Source organism: Sus scrofa, chromosome 6, assembly GCF_054392235.1.
Source record: "Sus scrofa isolate SSC_HxYL_T2T_F1_AM1 chromosome 6, Sscrofa_HxYL_maternal_Yorkshire_Landrace_v2.0, whole genome shotgun sequence".
NCBI classification, from domain to species: domain Eukaryota; kingdom Metazoa; phylum Chordata; class Mammalia; order Artiodactyla; family Suidae; genus Sus; species Sus scrofa.
Window position 1 is genome coordinate 31,818,897 of NC_139388.1, and position 11,806 is coordinate 31,830,702.

Below are 11,806 nucleotides of genomic sequence, written 5' to 3' on the forward strand. Positions count from 1 at the left end.
CTGTGAGCTGTGGTGTAGGTTGCCAGCTACAGCTCCGATTTGACCCCTAGCCTGGGAACTTTCATATGCCAAGGATGTGATCCTAAAAAGAAAAAAAAGAAAAAAAGGGGGTTTGATATCATGCGTTCAGACTGAGCCCAAGATTTCCCAAGGGTCTGGATGGAAGTCGAGGCAAAAAGGACTGAGTTGGAAAAATGACACTGTGGCATGCTGCAGTCAAAAGAATGTTTATAGTGCATCGGGCCCAATATCCTTATCGTACAGAGGGGGAAATTGAGGTCCACAGGTGGGAAAGGACACATCCAAGTCATTTGGGTTTTTGTAAAAAAAATTATAGGAGTTTCCGGTGTGGCACAGCGGAAACAAATCTGACTAGGAAGCATGAGGTTGCGGGTTTGATCCCTGGCCTCGCTCAGTGGGTTGGGGATCCGACATTGCCGTGAGCTGTGGTGTAGGTCGCAGCCGTGGCTCAGATCTGGCATTGCTGTGGCTGTGGTGTAGGCCTGGGAACCTCCATATGCCCTCAAAAGACAAAAGACAAAAAAAAAAAAGTTATAATCAGCCTGGCTCTAGATTTGTTATATGTGGTCCATGCCAGGCACACCCAGTACTTGAAATCAATTGGCAGTTAAGGCACAAGCTGGATGAAAGCTTCAAACTGCATTGTAACAGTTTATAATATATATATAAACTAAAAGTCAAAACCAGAAGGACTTAAAGGTCATCCAGCCAGTCTGTCCATTCAATGGGTACCTGTCAGGCCAGTTCCCCTCTGTTACTGGGACACCTCCTGTGACAGGGCACTCACTGCTTTCAGGGCCATGTCTCTACTTTTTCTGGCAGTTGGGAGCAGAAAATTAGAAAAATCACTGTTTTATTTCTGTCTTTCCACGGCTTCCTAGTTCTATCCTCGGGGAGTGGGATTAAATCTCAATCTTTTCCTTTAATGGTCATTCCTGTGGATATTTGAGGACATCTATCATGTTTTCTATAAAGTTTTTTTTTTTTTTTTTGGCCTAGGACAAGCATCCTTTATACCTCCTGTCATTCACAGCCCGGGTCTTTCACCACTCAAACACTCTGCCCATGTTTATCCCTCCTGAACGTGTGATGCCTCAAACTGAATGCCACCTTCCTGTGGTCTAATTGACAAGAACATGTCCTTTTTTCTGAAGACTTCTGGTCTACTAATTCATCCTAAGAGCACACTGACTGCTTTCAGAATAAACCATTTAGGATTCCTTCAGTTGTAAGTGATGAAAATTCAATTTTAAGTAGCTTAAGTAAAAATGGGAATTTAAGAGCTCACATAATCACAAAATTGGGGATAAAACCTCAGGTATGGATGGACCCAGGGACTCAGGAAATATCTGCCTGAGGTGTAGGTTTCTCTGTAAGTAGGCGCTCAGCTTTGCAATTGTTGGCTCCACTGCTGGGTAAGATAAACGCCAGCCGTGCTGTCTCCGTCCATTTGGGCGGCTATAACAAAATGCCACAGACGGGGTGGCTTACAAACAACAGGAATGTATTTCTCATGGTTCTGGAGGCTGTAAGTCCGACATGAGAGAGCCGGCGTGCTTGGGTGAGGGATCTCTTCCAGGTCACAGACTTCTCATTGTGGCCTCACGTGGTGGAAGGGGCTAAGGATCTCTCGGGGGGCCTCTTTTATAGGATGCTAATCCTATTCACGAGGGCTCCACCTTTATGGCTTAAGCACCTCCCAAAGGCCTCCTCATACTACCATCTGTCAGGGTTAGGATTCTAACAGATGAATTTTGGGAGAACACATTCAGAGCAGAGCATAGACCAAACTTAAATTTTCAAAGTTCCTAGTACATGGGAATAAAAGAGAGGGGGCCTCTCTATTAAATTGCTAGGGCTGCCTGAAAAAACTCTGGATGGAAATTGAGGGGCATAAATAATAGAAATAGTCTCACGGTTCTGGAGACTAGAATTTTGAGATCAAAATGTCACCAGGGCCAGAGGAATCTGTTCCATGCCTCTCCCTAGCTTCTGGCAGTTTGCTGGACATAATTGCAGTTCTCTGGTTTGTAAAAGCCTCACCCAGAGCTCTTCGTCTTTACCTGGCATCTCCCTATGTGTGTATCTGTCTGGGTCCAAATTTTCTCTTTATGAGGATGCTAATTGCTTTGTATCAGGAGTCCCACTTACCCCAGTATGATTTCATCTTAACGAATCAGATTTGCAATGGTCCTGTTCTCCCAAAAGCTCATGTTCTCGGGTATTTAGAGTTAGGCCTTCAACACATGTATTTTGAGGAGGATACCGTTCAACCCATATCAGCCTCTTTCATAAGAGTACAGCCAAGAACACCCAAGGCTGCATCTCGTGGGCTCTAATGAATCTCCCACTCATCCCAGAACTAGTTAATCGTGAATTAATTAATTAACTAATAAATCAGTGATGCCAGGACAGAAACACCTCTTTCCCTAGAACCGCTGGGGAAGCCAACACGACCTAAGCCACAGGGACTGAGAATTTAGGAGAGAAGCATCTCTTAGCAGGGGCAGAAATGGAAGCTGGAAGTGCCAAACTAGTAGACATTGGCTGAACAGGGAGAACAGAGCAAAGTGTAGCTTGGGACCCAGGACCTGGGCAAAAGCAATGGCTCCAGACACAAGCAACTTCAAGGATGCACCTGACTCCTTCCCATTAAAAAGAAATCGTGTGTGTGTGTGTGGGGGGGGGGGTCATGCATCAAGACGGGAAGTTGAGCTGCCAAATTGTTTTCAGTTCTTACAAGGCATCATGGAAGCCGCTTCTGCTCTCAGTAGCTTTGTGTTTTGCATTCATTTCTTTTCATATTGGAAGATTAAAACAATAGCTTCTGGTTATCATCCCACATATTATTGATTAAAATCCTTGCCTGAAGACCTTCCATCTCACTTTTCAGTGTGGCGTGATTTACTTTTCTTTTTACTCCCTGTAACATATGATTAATGCTGATCTCCGGAGTCCCGGTGAGATGAAGCTGGGTGTCAGGTACGATTTGTCAGCTTGGAAGTATAGATTATTTTATGTTTCTCGAACTTTGTGGCCAAGGGAACACAGCTCTTGATGGTTAAATCCATCCACACTTTCCCCTGGGCTATGAAATGCCAGAAACATTAAATAGCCCACTTAATACATAACCTCATTCTGTATGCTTGACTATTTTGTTTTTAATTTTTCTTCCCTTTCCAGGCTGCTCACATGAAATGGGATCAAAGAAAAAAATTATCCTCACTGGATTTTGTTAAAATATTAATAGGTTAGGGTTGACTGGCTAAATTGAATATCTTTGCTGATCTCACTTGCATGTTTAACTTGTGCTTAGGAAAATATGTTTCCTAGGTGATAACCTTTTATGTACCAGCCTGACTTCATTGAAATGCATAGAGATAAAAATATGTCACGCTCAGCGGCTATGCTATTCTTGTGTGGCACTGTGATTATTCAGATGGTAATTGACCCCCACCTGTAGACAGCTCCGATTCTGTAGTCAATCATTTCATTTGATGTTAAAATATGTGAAAGTACAATTATATAATTTACATTACAAATCATGCTGAATGCCAGGGGTCTCTGAACCGCTGACAAATGCAAAGGAATCGGGGTTGGGGGAGAGAACTCTGGTCAATAAATGAAGTGAATTACACCAGGCGAAGGGTTCCCTTTTCTTATTTGTGTCCATAACAAGAGCTTTTGTGCATGTGTCATTGAAAGAGTAGCTATGGCCTTCACTCTGCACCATAAATGGCAACGTTTTAGATGCCTTTCGAAGGATGTCTCCCTCTCTTCTGGCAAAGACTTGCTCCTCCTATTAGGTAAAGCAGGGAGGGCTTGTCCAGGCCAGAAGGGAAAGCAGAGGATCTAACAAAGGGAAGACGGCCTCAGCTCTCAGAGGTTGTGGTGGTTCCTTGGTGCCAAACCCAACGCAGGCAAGACTGGAGGACTTGTAAATGATGCTTGCATGTTTCCACACTCCAGGTCTGGGCCGTCAAACTAGAAACTTGTATTAATATTATTAGGAGTCATAGCTCTCATTTATCTAGTATGTAATAGGTGCCCAGCACTGGGCTAAACATTTTCGATACATTATCTAGGTAACCCCCTCCCCTAACATAGTCACGTGACTTGGATCTGCTCTCAGTTCCTCCTTTTCAAATGAAGAGAATGGGTACAAAGTGGTGACCGGGCTCGCCCAGGGCCATGTAGAGGCAGAAAGCTGGTGGGGGCAGAGCTGGGCTGCTGACCATCTCCTATCCTGGATCAGGCATCAAACACTTTGGGTGGCCATGCGGGACTGGAGTGGGGTGCAGGGCACCGCTTCTGCCTTAGGGAGGCTTTTGGTAAAGCAGGTGGATCGAGGTGGGAGTGGGCATTCTTGATGAGAGTGGTCCCTTAAGGAACTCACCAGCCATAGGGTTCCGATGGAGACGGAAGAGGCGCAGATGTGCAGGGAGAGGCGGTCTCCAGTCCTGCTCCAGGGCTTGGTGGTGAGTCAGGCTTCAAGAGCTCTCCTCGTAGGTCAGGGGTGGCGGCGCGATTAGGCCTCCTCTGGATGCATAATACTTCCTGCCTGAGAGCATCCAAAACCAGACTCTGGTTTCTTCTACCACATCCCAAAGCAGGGGGTCTGGGCAGTCCTGGGGGCTTCGGGCTTCCAGAGCAGGTGCATAAGTGGTCCAGGCACATGAGCACAAAAGCACCACTCCCCGCAACGTGATTTTGGGGCACTTAGAGCTGGGTTGGTTTCTGACGTGGACACCTGATCCTTGAAATGTGCTGGGAATCCTGCCTTGTTGGCTAAGAAGTGCCAGTTTGCTGCCAGTGCCTCTCACAGGCGTGGAGTCAGCTTCTGCGCCACGCCTCCTGGCAGTCCTCGAAGAGGTCATTCTGGAGCACATCACCTGGAGCAGATGCCCTCCCTCCTCGACTCTTCATCACTTAGCATCATTGCGAAGAGCACAGGCTGGAGACAAACATCCGGGTTCCCATCCCGGCTCTGCCGTCTGCTGGCTGTGAGATCTAAGTTAACCTGTTTGCCTCGGTTTCCTCATTTGTAAGTGAGGTGGATAATAGTACCCGCCTTATAGAGTTGCTCTAAGAATTAAAAGAGTTAAAATGCAAAGCACTTAGAATAATGCCTGACACATAGTAGGAGAATATGTAAAGTGTTAAATAAAATTTCCTTTGTTCTTTATGTGTTCTCTTTTCCACTTGATTGTATATGCAAACTGAATATATTTCTAATAAACTTAAAACATATACGTAACTACTAAATATTATTTTAAAGCCTGTTTATGGACTCCCTCCCAGTGGTCTGGGCATTGCATTCTCTGAAACCTCAAAGAATCAAGTTCAAACCCCGGGGCCTGGCATTCTAAGCCCCCCTAAATTGTCCCTGACTCAGCTTTGCAGCTTTGCCTTCCCTAACAACTCACTATACACCCTGTACTCAGTTGGTTGTTGGACTTAGCACAAAGTGGTTTCATAATTTTATCAAGAGACTGTACAGCCTTGTGATTAAGCACACAGCCCTTGAATAAATGACATGAGTTTGAATCCCTGTTCTGTGCCATCTTTGCTGAGTAATATCAGTTTCTCATCTTGTGTCCCAGATTTCACATCTGTAAAATGGGAATAATAACAGGATCTACCTCCTTACAGGAGTTGGGAGAATTAAGAGTTCATTCATGAGGAGTTCCCGTCATGGCGCAGTGGTTAACGAATCCGACTAGGAACCATGAGGTTGCGGGTTCGATCCCTGCCCTTCCTCAGTGGGTTAACGATCCGGCGTTGCCGTGAGCTGTGGTGTAGGTTGCAGACGTGGCTCGGATCCCGAGTTGCTGTGGCTCTGGCATAGGCTGGCAGCTACAGCTCCGATTCGACCCCTAGCCTGGGAACCTCCATATGCCGTGGGAGCGGCCCAAGAAATAGCAAAAAGAAAAAAAAAAAAAAAAAGTTCATTCATGAAAGTACTTAGCATGGGGCTTGGCGAAAGCGAGTACTCTTTAAATGTGAGCTAGGCCATTAGTCTTTTGCTCACTTTTTTTTTTCTTTTGCTTTTGTATAGGGCTGCCCCTGTGGCATATGGAAGTTCCCAGGCTAGGGGTTGAATCGGAGCTGCAGCTGCCAGCCTATGCCACAGCCACAGCTGCGGTAAGGCAAGGAATCTGAGCTGCATTTGCATCTACACCACAGCTCATGGCAATGCTGGATCCTTAATCCAGTGAACAAGGTCAGGGATGGAACCCGAATCCTCATGGATACCAGTTGGGTTCATTACTACTAAGCTACACTGGGAAGTTTCCTCTCATTTTTATGTTACATAAAAATCCTTAAGCCTGCATCCTGGCCCAAAGAATGAAGCAGGGACTTCTCTGCCCAGGCTCTGGGACAAGCATTTGAGGAGCCCTTTCTCTCCTCCTGAAGACTGCTCAGCTGGGGATGTGAGGAGTTGACCCGGGAATGAGCCGGCCATTCCTCCATTCAATCAGAAACCCTGGCAACAGAAATCACCCACTGCATGAATGAGCCAGACACTCTGGCCAGGGAAAATTTCCCAGGCACTTTCCGGAGGCTCATTTTCAAAGTGAATTGAGACATTATTTTTAATTAAAGTGGCAATCTGCCCCCATGAGTTTCTCGTCCCTAGATGCTCAAATGATGCCCTCTGTTTTGTCCCCTCCCTGCCTTCTCTTCCTCCTTTTAATTTCAAGCCCATCAGAAGGCCAGTTTACTAAATTGGCTTTAATGGAAATTTAGCCAACACAAATAATAATGAAATGTAAAATTATTCCTTAGCTAATGAACAGCCAGTGGCTTTGGGGTTAATCGTTTGCTTCTGGTGTCAGCTTATTTATATTGAAATAGAATTGTAATAGGATTCCAAGCTAAAACTGTTTCATCTTCTTGATCATCACCTACCTTAGGGTTTATTCCTTATCATTTGTCATTGTTTAGTAATTGCTCTTACTTCGGATTGACTTGTGAATTAATTAATTACCTAGTTAAACTTGAGTGATCTTTTGCATTAAGAGATGGCAAACTTGTCTTATTTTTACCTTTGCATTGTGCTTTTATTTCAAAGCTCCCTGTACACACAAACATCTTCTTTGTTGATTTTTTCACATTATATGGTCACCTTGATCAGCCAGGAATCAAGCTAGAAACGCATTTTCCTTTGCTAGGACCCAGTGTCCCCATTTTAAAAGGTGGTGGTGGGGAGTTAGATCACTAGATCAATGCTGTTTAAACCTGTGGAAGTTCTTCTGAAGATATTGCTGGGGGAATCGGGAGACCAGGGATCAGGTACTCATTTGGAAGAGAACTGTTCATCCAAGAAGTTCTCTCTTTTAATGGACTCGGTAGCCAAGGGGGTTGGGGAGGGAGTGGGATGGACTAGGAGTTTGGGGTTCGTAGATGCAAACTGCTGCATTTAGAATGTTTAAGCAATGAGATCCTACTGTACAGCACAGGGAACTATATCCAGTCTCTTGGGATAGAATCTGATGGACAATTGCATGATAAAAGGAATGTGTATGTATCTGTATCTATACACATACACACACGACTGGGTAACTTTGCTATACAGCAGAAATTGGAACAACACTGTAAATCAACTACAATTTAATAAAAAACAAAAAATTAAAAAAAAATTCTTTCTTTTAAAAATAGATTCCTCCCCCCCAACCCCGGGTGAGTCTTCACTTGGAAAAAGCGAAAAAAGAGGGAGGTGAGGGTTTAAATAAAAAAATGTTTAGACTATGGACCAAATTTAGGGTTCCCAAATTTGGCTACGTCAGAATCATTCAAGCTCTTGTAGTACAACAAAAGAAAAAAATAGAAAAATTAAACTATCAAAACATCAGTGCATCATAAGACACCATCAGCAGAGTGAAAACATAACCCATAGACGGCAATAATATATCTGATAAAGGATTAATATCCAGAATATATAAAGAACTCCCACAACTCAACAACAGAAAAAAAAATCAAAAAAGCTAAAAAGATTTGAATAGGTATTTTTCCAAAGGAAATATACAAATGGCCAAACACATGGAAGGATGCTCAATATTCCTAATCACTGGAGAAATGCAAATCAAAACCATAGTTAGATGCTACCTCATACCTAAATACCTCTGAGGATGATGATGAAGATTAAAAGACAAAATACATGAAAGTATTTAGCACAGTGATGTCTACATAACTTACTAACATATCAACTAATTCTCCAAACACATACTGAAAACTTGCTGTGTGCCAAATAAGGGACTAAGCACTCTGGGTTATATGTTCTATCACTGCATTTGCAAGAGGGCTGGGGAAAAGGTTAAATGATACTAAAAGATTAAAATGTTTAAAAATAGGAGTTCCCCTCATAGCTCAGTGGTAAACGAACCTGACTAGGATCCATGAGGACTCGGGTTTAATCCCTGGCCTAGCTCAGTGGGTTAAGGATCCGGTGTTGCTGCGAGCTGTGGTGTAGGTCACAGATGAGGCTTGGATCCCAAGTTGCTGTGGCTGTAGGGTAGGCCGGCGGCTACAGCTCCAACTGACCCCTAGCCTGGGAACCTCCATATGCCACACGTGCCCTAAAAAGACAAAAAGATAAAATAAAATAAAATATTTTAAAATGGGCTGGTTTCTGATGACTGGCATTTGTATCAAGCTGTGCTTAATTTTTCCTCATCTACAAAGAGCAGGATATTGAAAACAAAAAAAAACAGAACAGCTTTATTTTTCAGTCTTTAAAATTGTTCAGGGAGTTCCCTGGCGGCTCAGTGGGTTAAAGATCCAGCATGTCCTGCTGTGGCTCGGGATCAGTCCCTGGCCCAGGAACTTCCCCGGGCCCCAGGCATGGCCAAAAAATAAAATAAAATAAAATAAAATAAAATAAAATAAAATAAAATAAAATAAAATAAAATAAAATAAAAAAGAGGCCATTCAGATCCTAAACAACCTGGAAGTAAAGTTAGCACTGGCCATCCTGGATGAGGATTGCTCCCATGATACCCATCTGGAATTCACTAGAAGGCCAAACCAAGGCGCTTTACCCAGGCTCCCACTGCAAAGCAGAAATTGGTTGGACTATCTAAGCAGAAGTCAGGACCAGCCCAGCAAAGCTGCCAAGTGTTTTGAGCTGTGACATCAGAACCTGAAGGGGCCTTTGGTGTCTAGTTCAACCACTGCATCCTCTAGCTGGGCACTCTGAGACCTGGAAAGGACTTAGGGCACAGAAAGGGGTGCATATGTGACATTCTAATTGTCTGCCTTTGCACCGGCCCCTACTGAGCCTCTATCCCCTTGTGGGGCCTCTGCCTCTCCCATCCTCAGCTGACCTTCCACCCAATCCGTGTTAAAACTTACTTTTCTTTGGTCCTGCTCCTTATAACTGTTAAAAGTGATCAAAGAAGAGCTTTTAGGTGAAACAAACAAACTTGAACACTCCATGAAGTGGGCGTCTCTGCCCCCAAGGGTCCAGAGAACTGCAGAATGGTGTGGAAGGCAGGGAGCTTTTATACGGTAAAAAATAAGGAACAAGGAAGAGACTGAAAACAGAAAAGGAACAAGCAATTAAGTATAGAGCCCGAGTCGGCTTGGCATCTGGGTGCTGGCTGACCGGATAGCCTGTGCTTCTGGTCAAGCAGAGGCTTTATGGGAACACAGAAGTTGTCTGAGTTTCGCTCTGCTGACCTGGCACCCTAGGCAAGAGTTGCTCCATCTTAGGTCTAGAAAGTTGCTTCAGCATAATGCTTGCTCCTTCTGCCATCACATGAAGGGTGAATTGTGATCTTAATGGGAGCATTTGTACACTGCGGTTGGCTGGTTGGAAGAGCTTTCTCAGGCTGAGGACCCCTGATTCCTCAACTGGCCCCATGTAGGAAGCCCCTGCTTTTCCCCACAATGCACTGCTTCACAGCCAGGCTCGCCCTGAGTCTGTGAACAGCTGTGGATCTGGAAAGGAGGCCCCAAAGATCTGCAAGTGTTTAGCAAACTTCCCAGATACAGATTGCCCTGCTGTCCGAAAGTACCACATTTCTATGAAAACTTCTCTTAAGCTGAAAGGGCATAAAATGAAGAAGCCATTATGTCGTGACACATCTTGCTAACAGATGCACAAAATACATCAAGACAAAGCACAGATGCTCACAGACACTGTTCAAACTGGCAGCTTGAGGCTGAGATGCTACGTGTAGTTCCTGGGAAGGAGCTCTTGCCATTCTGGGTGCCTCTACAAAGCCTCCTGCAAAACAAAGCCTGACCGCTATTTTCACTTCTCACTTTTTTTTTTTGGTAAATCTAAAAGCCCTCTTTGAATTTCTTTTGGCTAGTGAAAACAGGTACTAATGTAGTTAGTACCTAAAGGAGAGGTAGTATGGTGGTATAACTTTAGAATAGTGGGGGATACCTGTACCCCTTAGCATGCTTTCACAAAGTGGGGGGGGGGATTGCTAAGCCCTTTCCTTGGAAATTGCAATTCAGTGGAAACCGGGACTCTGAATGCTGAACAGCATCCAGGTGACGTTAGGATTTATCCAGCAAAGTCAATATTTCCTGCCTCTCCTTTCTCTGTGGAGCGTGCAGATAAGAAAATTGAGTCTCAGAGATAGGAAATAATAATTTCAGGTGTGGAAAATAGTTCTAGAGCCCACCTACCTTTTTAAAAATAATTTATCGTTGTCCTCAAAAGCTTGGAGGAAGACCATAAAAGGATAACCGTTCCTTTGTCGTTCACAACCTTGACCGTGGAGCAGCTCTTTCGCATCTCATCCTCAGGATAATCATTGTCATTTTCCTTTGGCAAGGGCTTCAGAGTGACCCCACCCCGTGAGTCCTCTATAGAAACACCCCCGTGTCAGTTCACAGAGAGAGTAACAGTGTGCCTGGGAACAAATCTCTCCTAAAGTTACAAAAGAAAAGCATCAGCCTCTAAATATATCCACCACGATGAGCCTTCTATTTTTGATCCATTGTTGTATGGCCTGAGATCCCCAGCTATTAGGGTGCTAAGCTTTGCTGAAATTAGACCGGAGATATTAAAAGCAATTAATGTTCTTCCCCTTTGTTTTTATGTATTTATTTTTAAGTTTCACAATGCAATTACTTAAGGGGCTTTCAGGAGAAATCCCGAGAATTATTTTCAATCAGCAGAATGAAAACGTCCCCTTCTGTGATTTGGCAAATAAACAACGGGGAAAAGTGACCCCTTTCTACGAGCTGTGTACTATTCATTAAGGGCTAATTGCTGTGGTCTCTAAATGAAATACGGCAAACTGTTCCACCTCGGTGCCAGTTTGTTTAAAATCTGCAAAAGCTTTATTATTAACACTATTTAATTATGAGAATGTCAGCCATGGAGAATTCCAAACGCACACTCTCCCTTCATCATTAGTAACAGGGCAAAAATGAAACACTTTCAACAATGAAGGGTTCATATTTCAAGCTTATACAGTAGCTGCTAAAAGGCTATACTCAGAAAATCAATTTTATTAAAGTCCTTCCAGCACTAAAGGGACTTGCATGCAACTAAGCAATTTTAAAAACATGTCCAGGAGTCGCGACTTTTTGATTCATGTTTTTAGTGGGGTTATTTTGGACTATGTTCAATATTGTCTCCTTATGGTGGGGTCAGAAGTGATTTGGGCAAAGGGCTGGGCAGGGCGAGGGGAACGTGTCCTCACAATTTCCCTCTGCCTCAATTTCCATCAGCATCTATGGACCAGGCAAGCCAGGAGGGAGACAGGTGACAAGTTGGCAAGATGGGGGGGTGGGGGAGGAAGGCAGCAGAGGAAGGAGA

General features: G+C 44.1%; 1 long non-coding RNA gene across 1 annotated transcript; it reads right to left on the minus strand.

Moving 5' to 3' along the window:
- Nucleotides 1–211: 211 nt before the first annotated feature.
- Nucleotides 212–10,911, minus strand: LOC110260951 (uncharacterized). Its single transcript, XR_002344582.2, has 2 exons — nucleotides 10,666–10,911; nucleotides 212–5,106 (listed from the first exon to the last, which is right to left on the minus strand). It is a non-coding gene; the product is annotated as an uncharacterized LOC110260951 (long non-coding RNA).
- Between the last annotated feature and the right edge of the window lie 895 nt (nucleotides 10,912–11,806).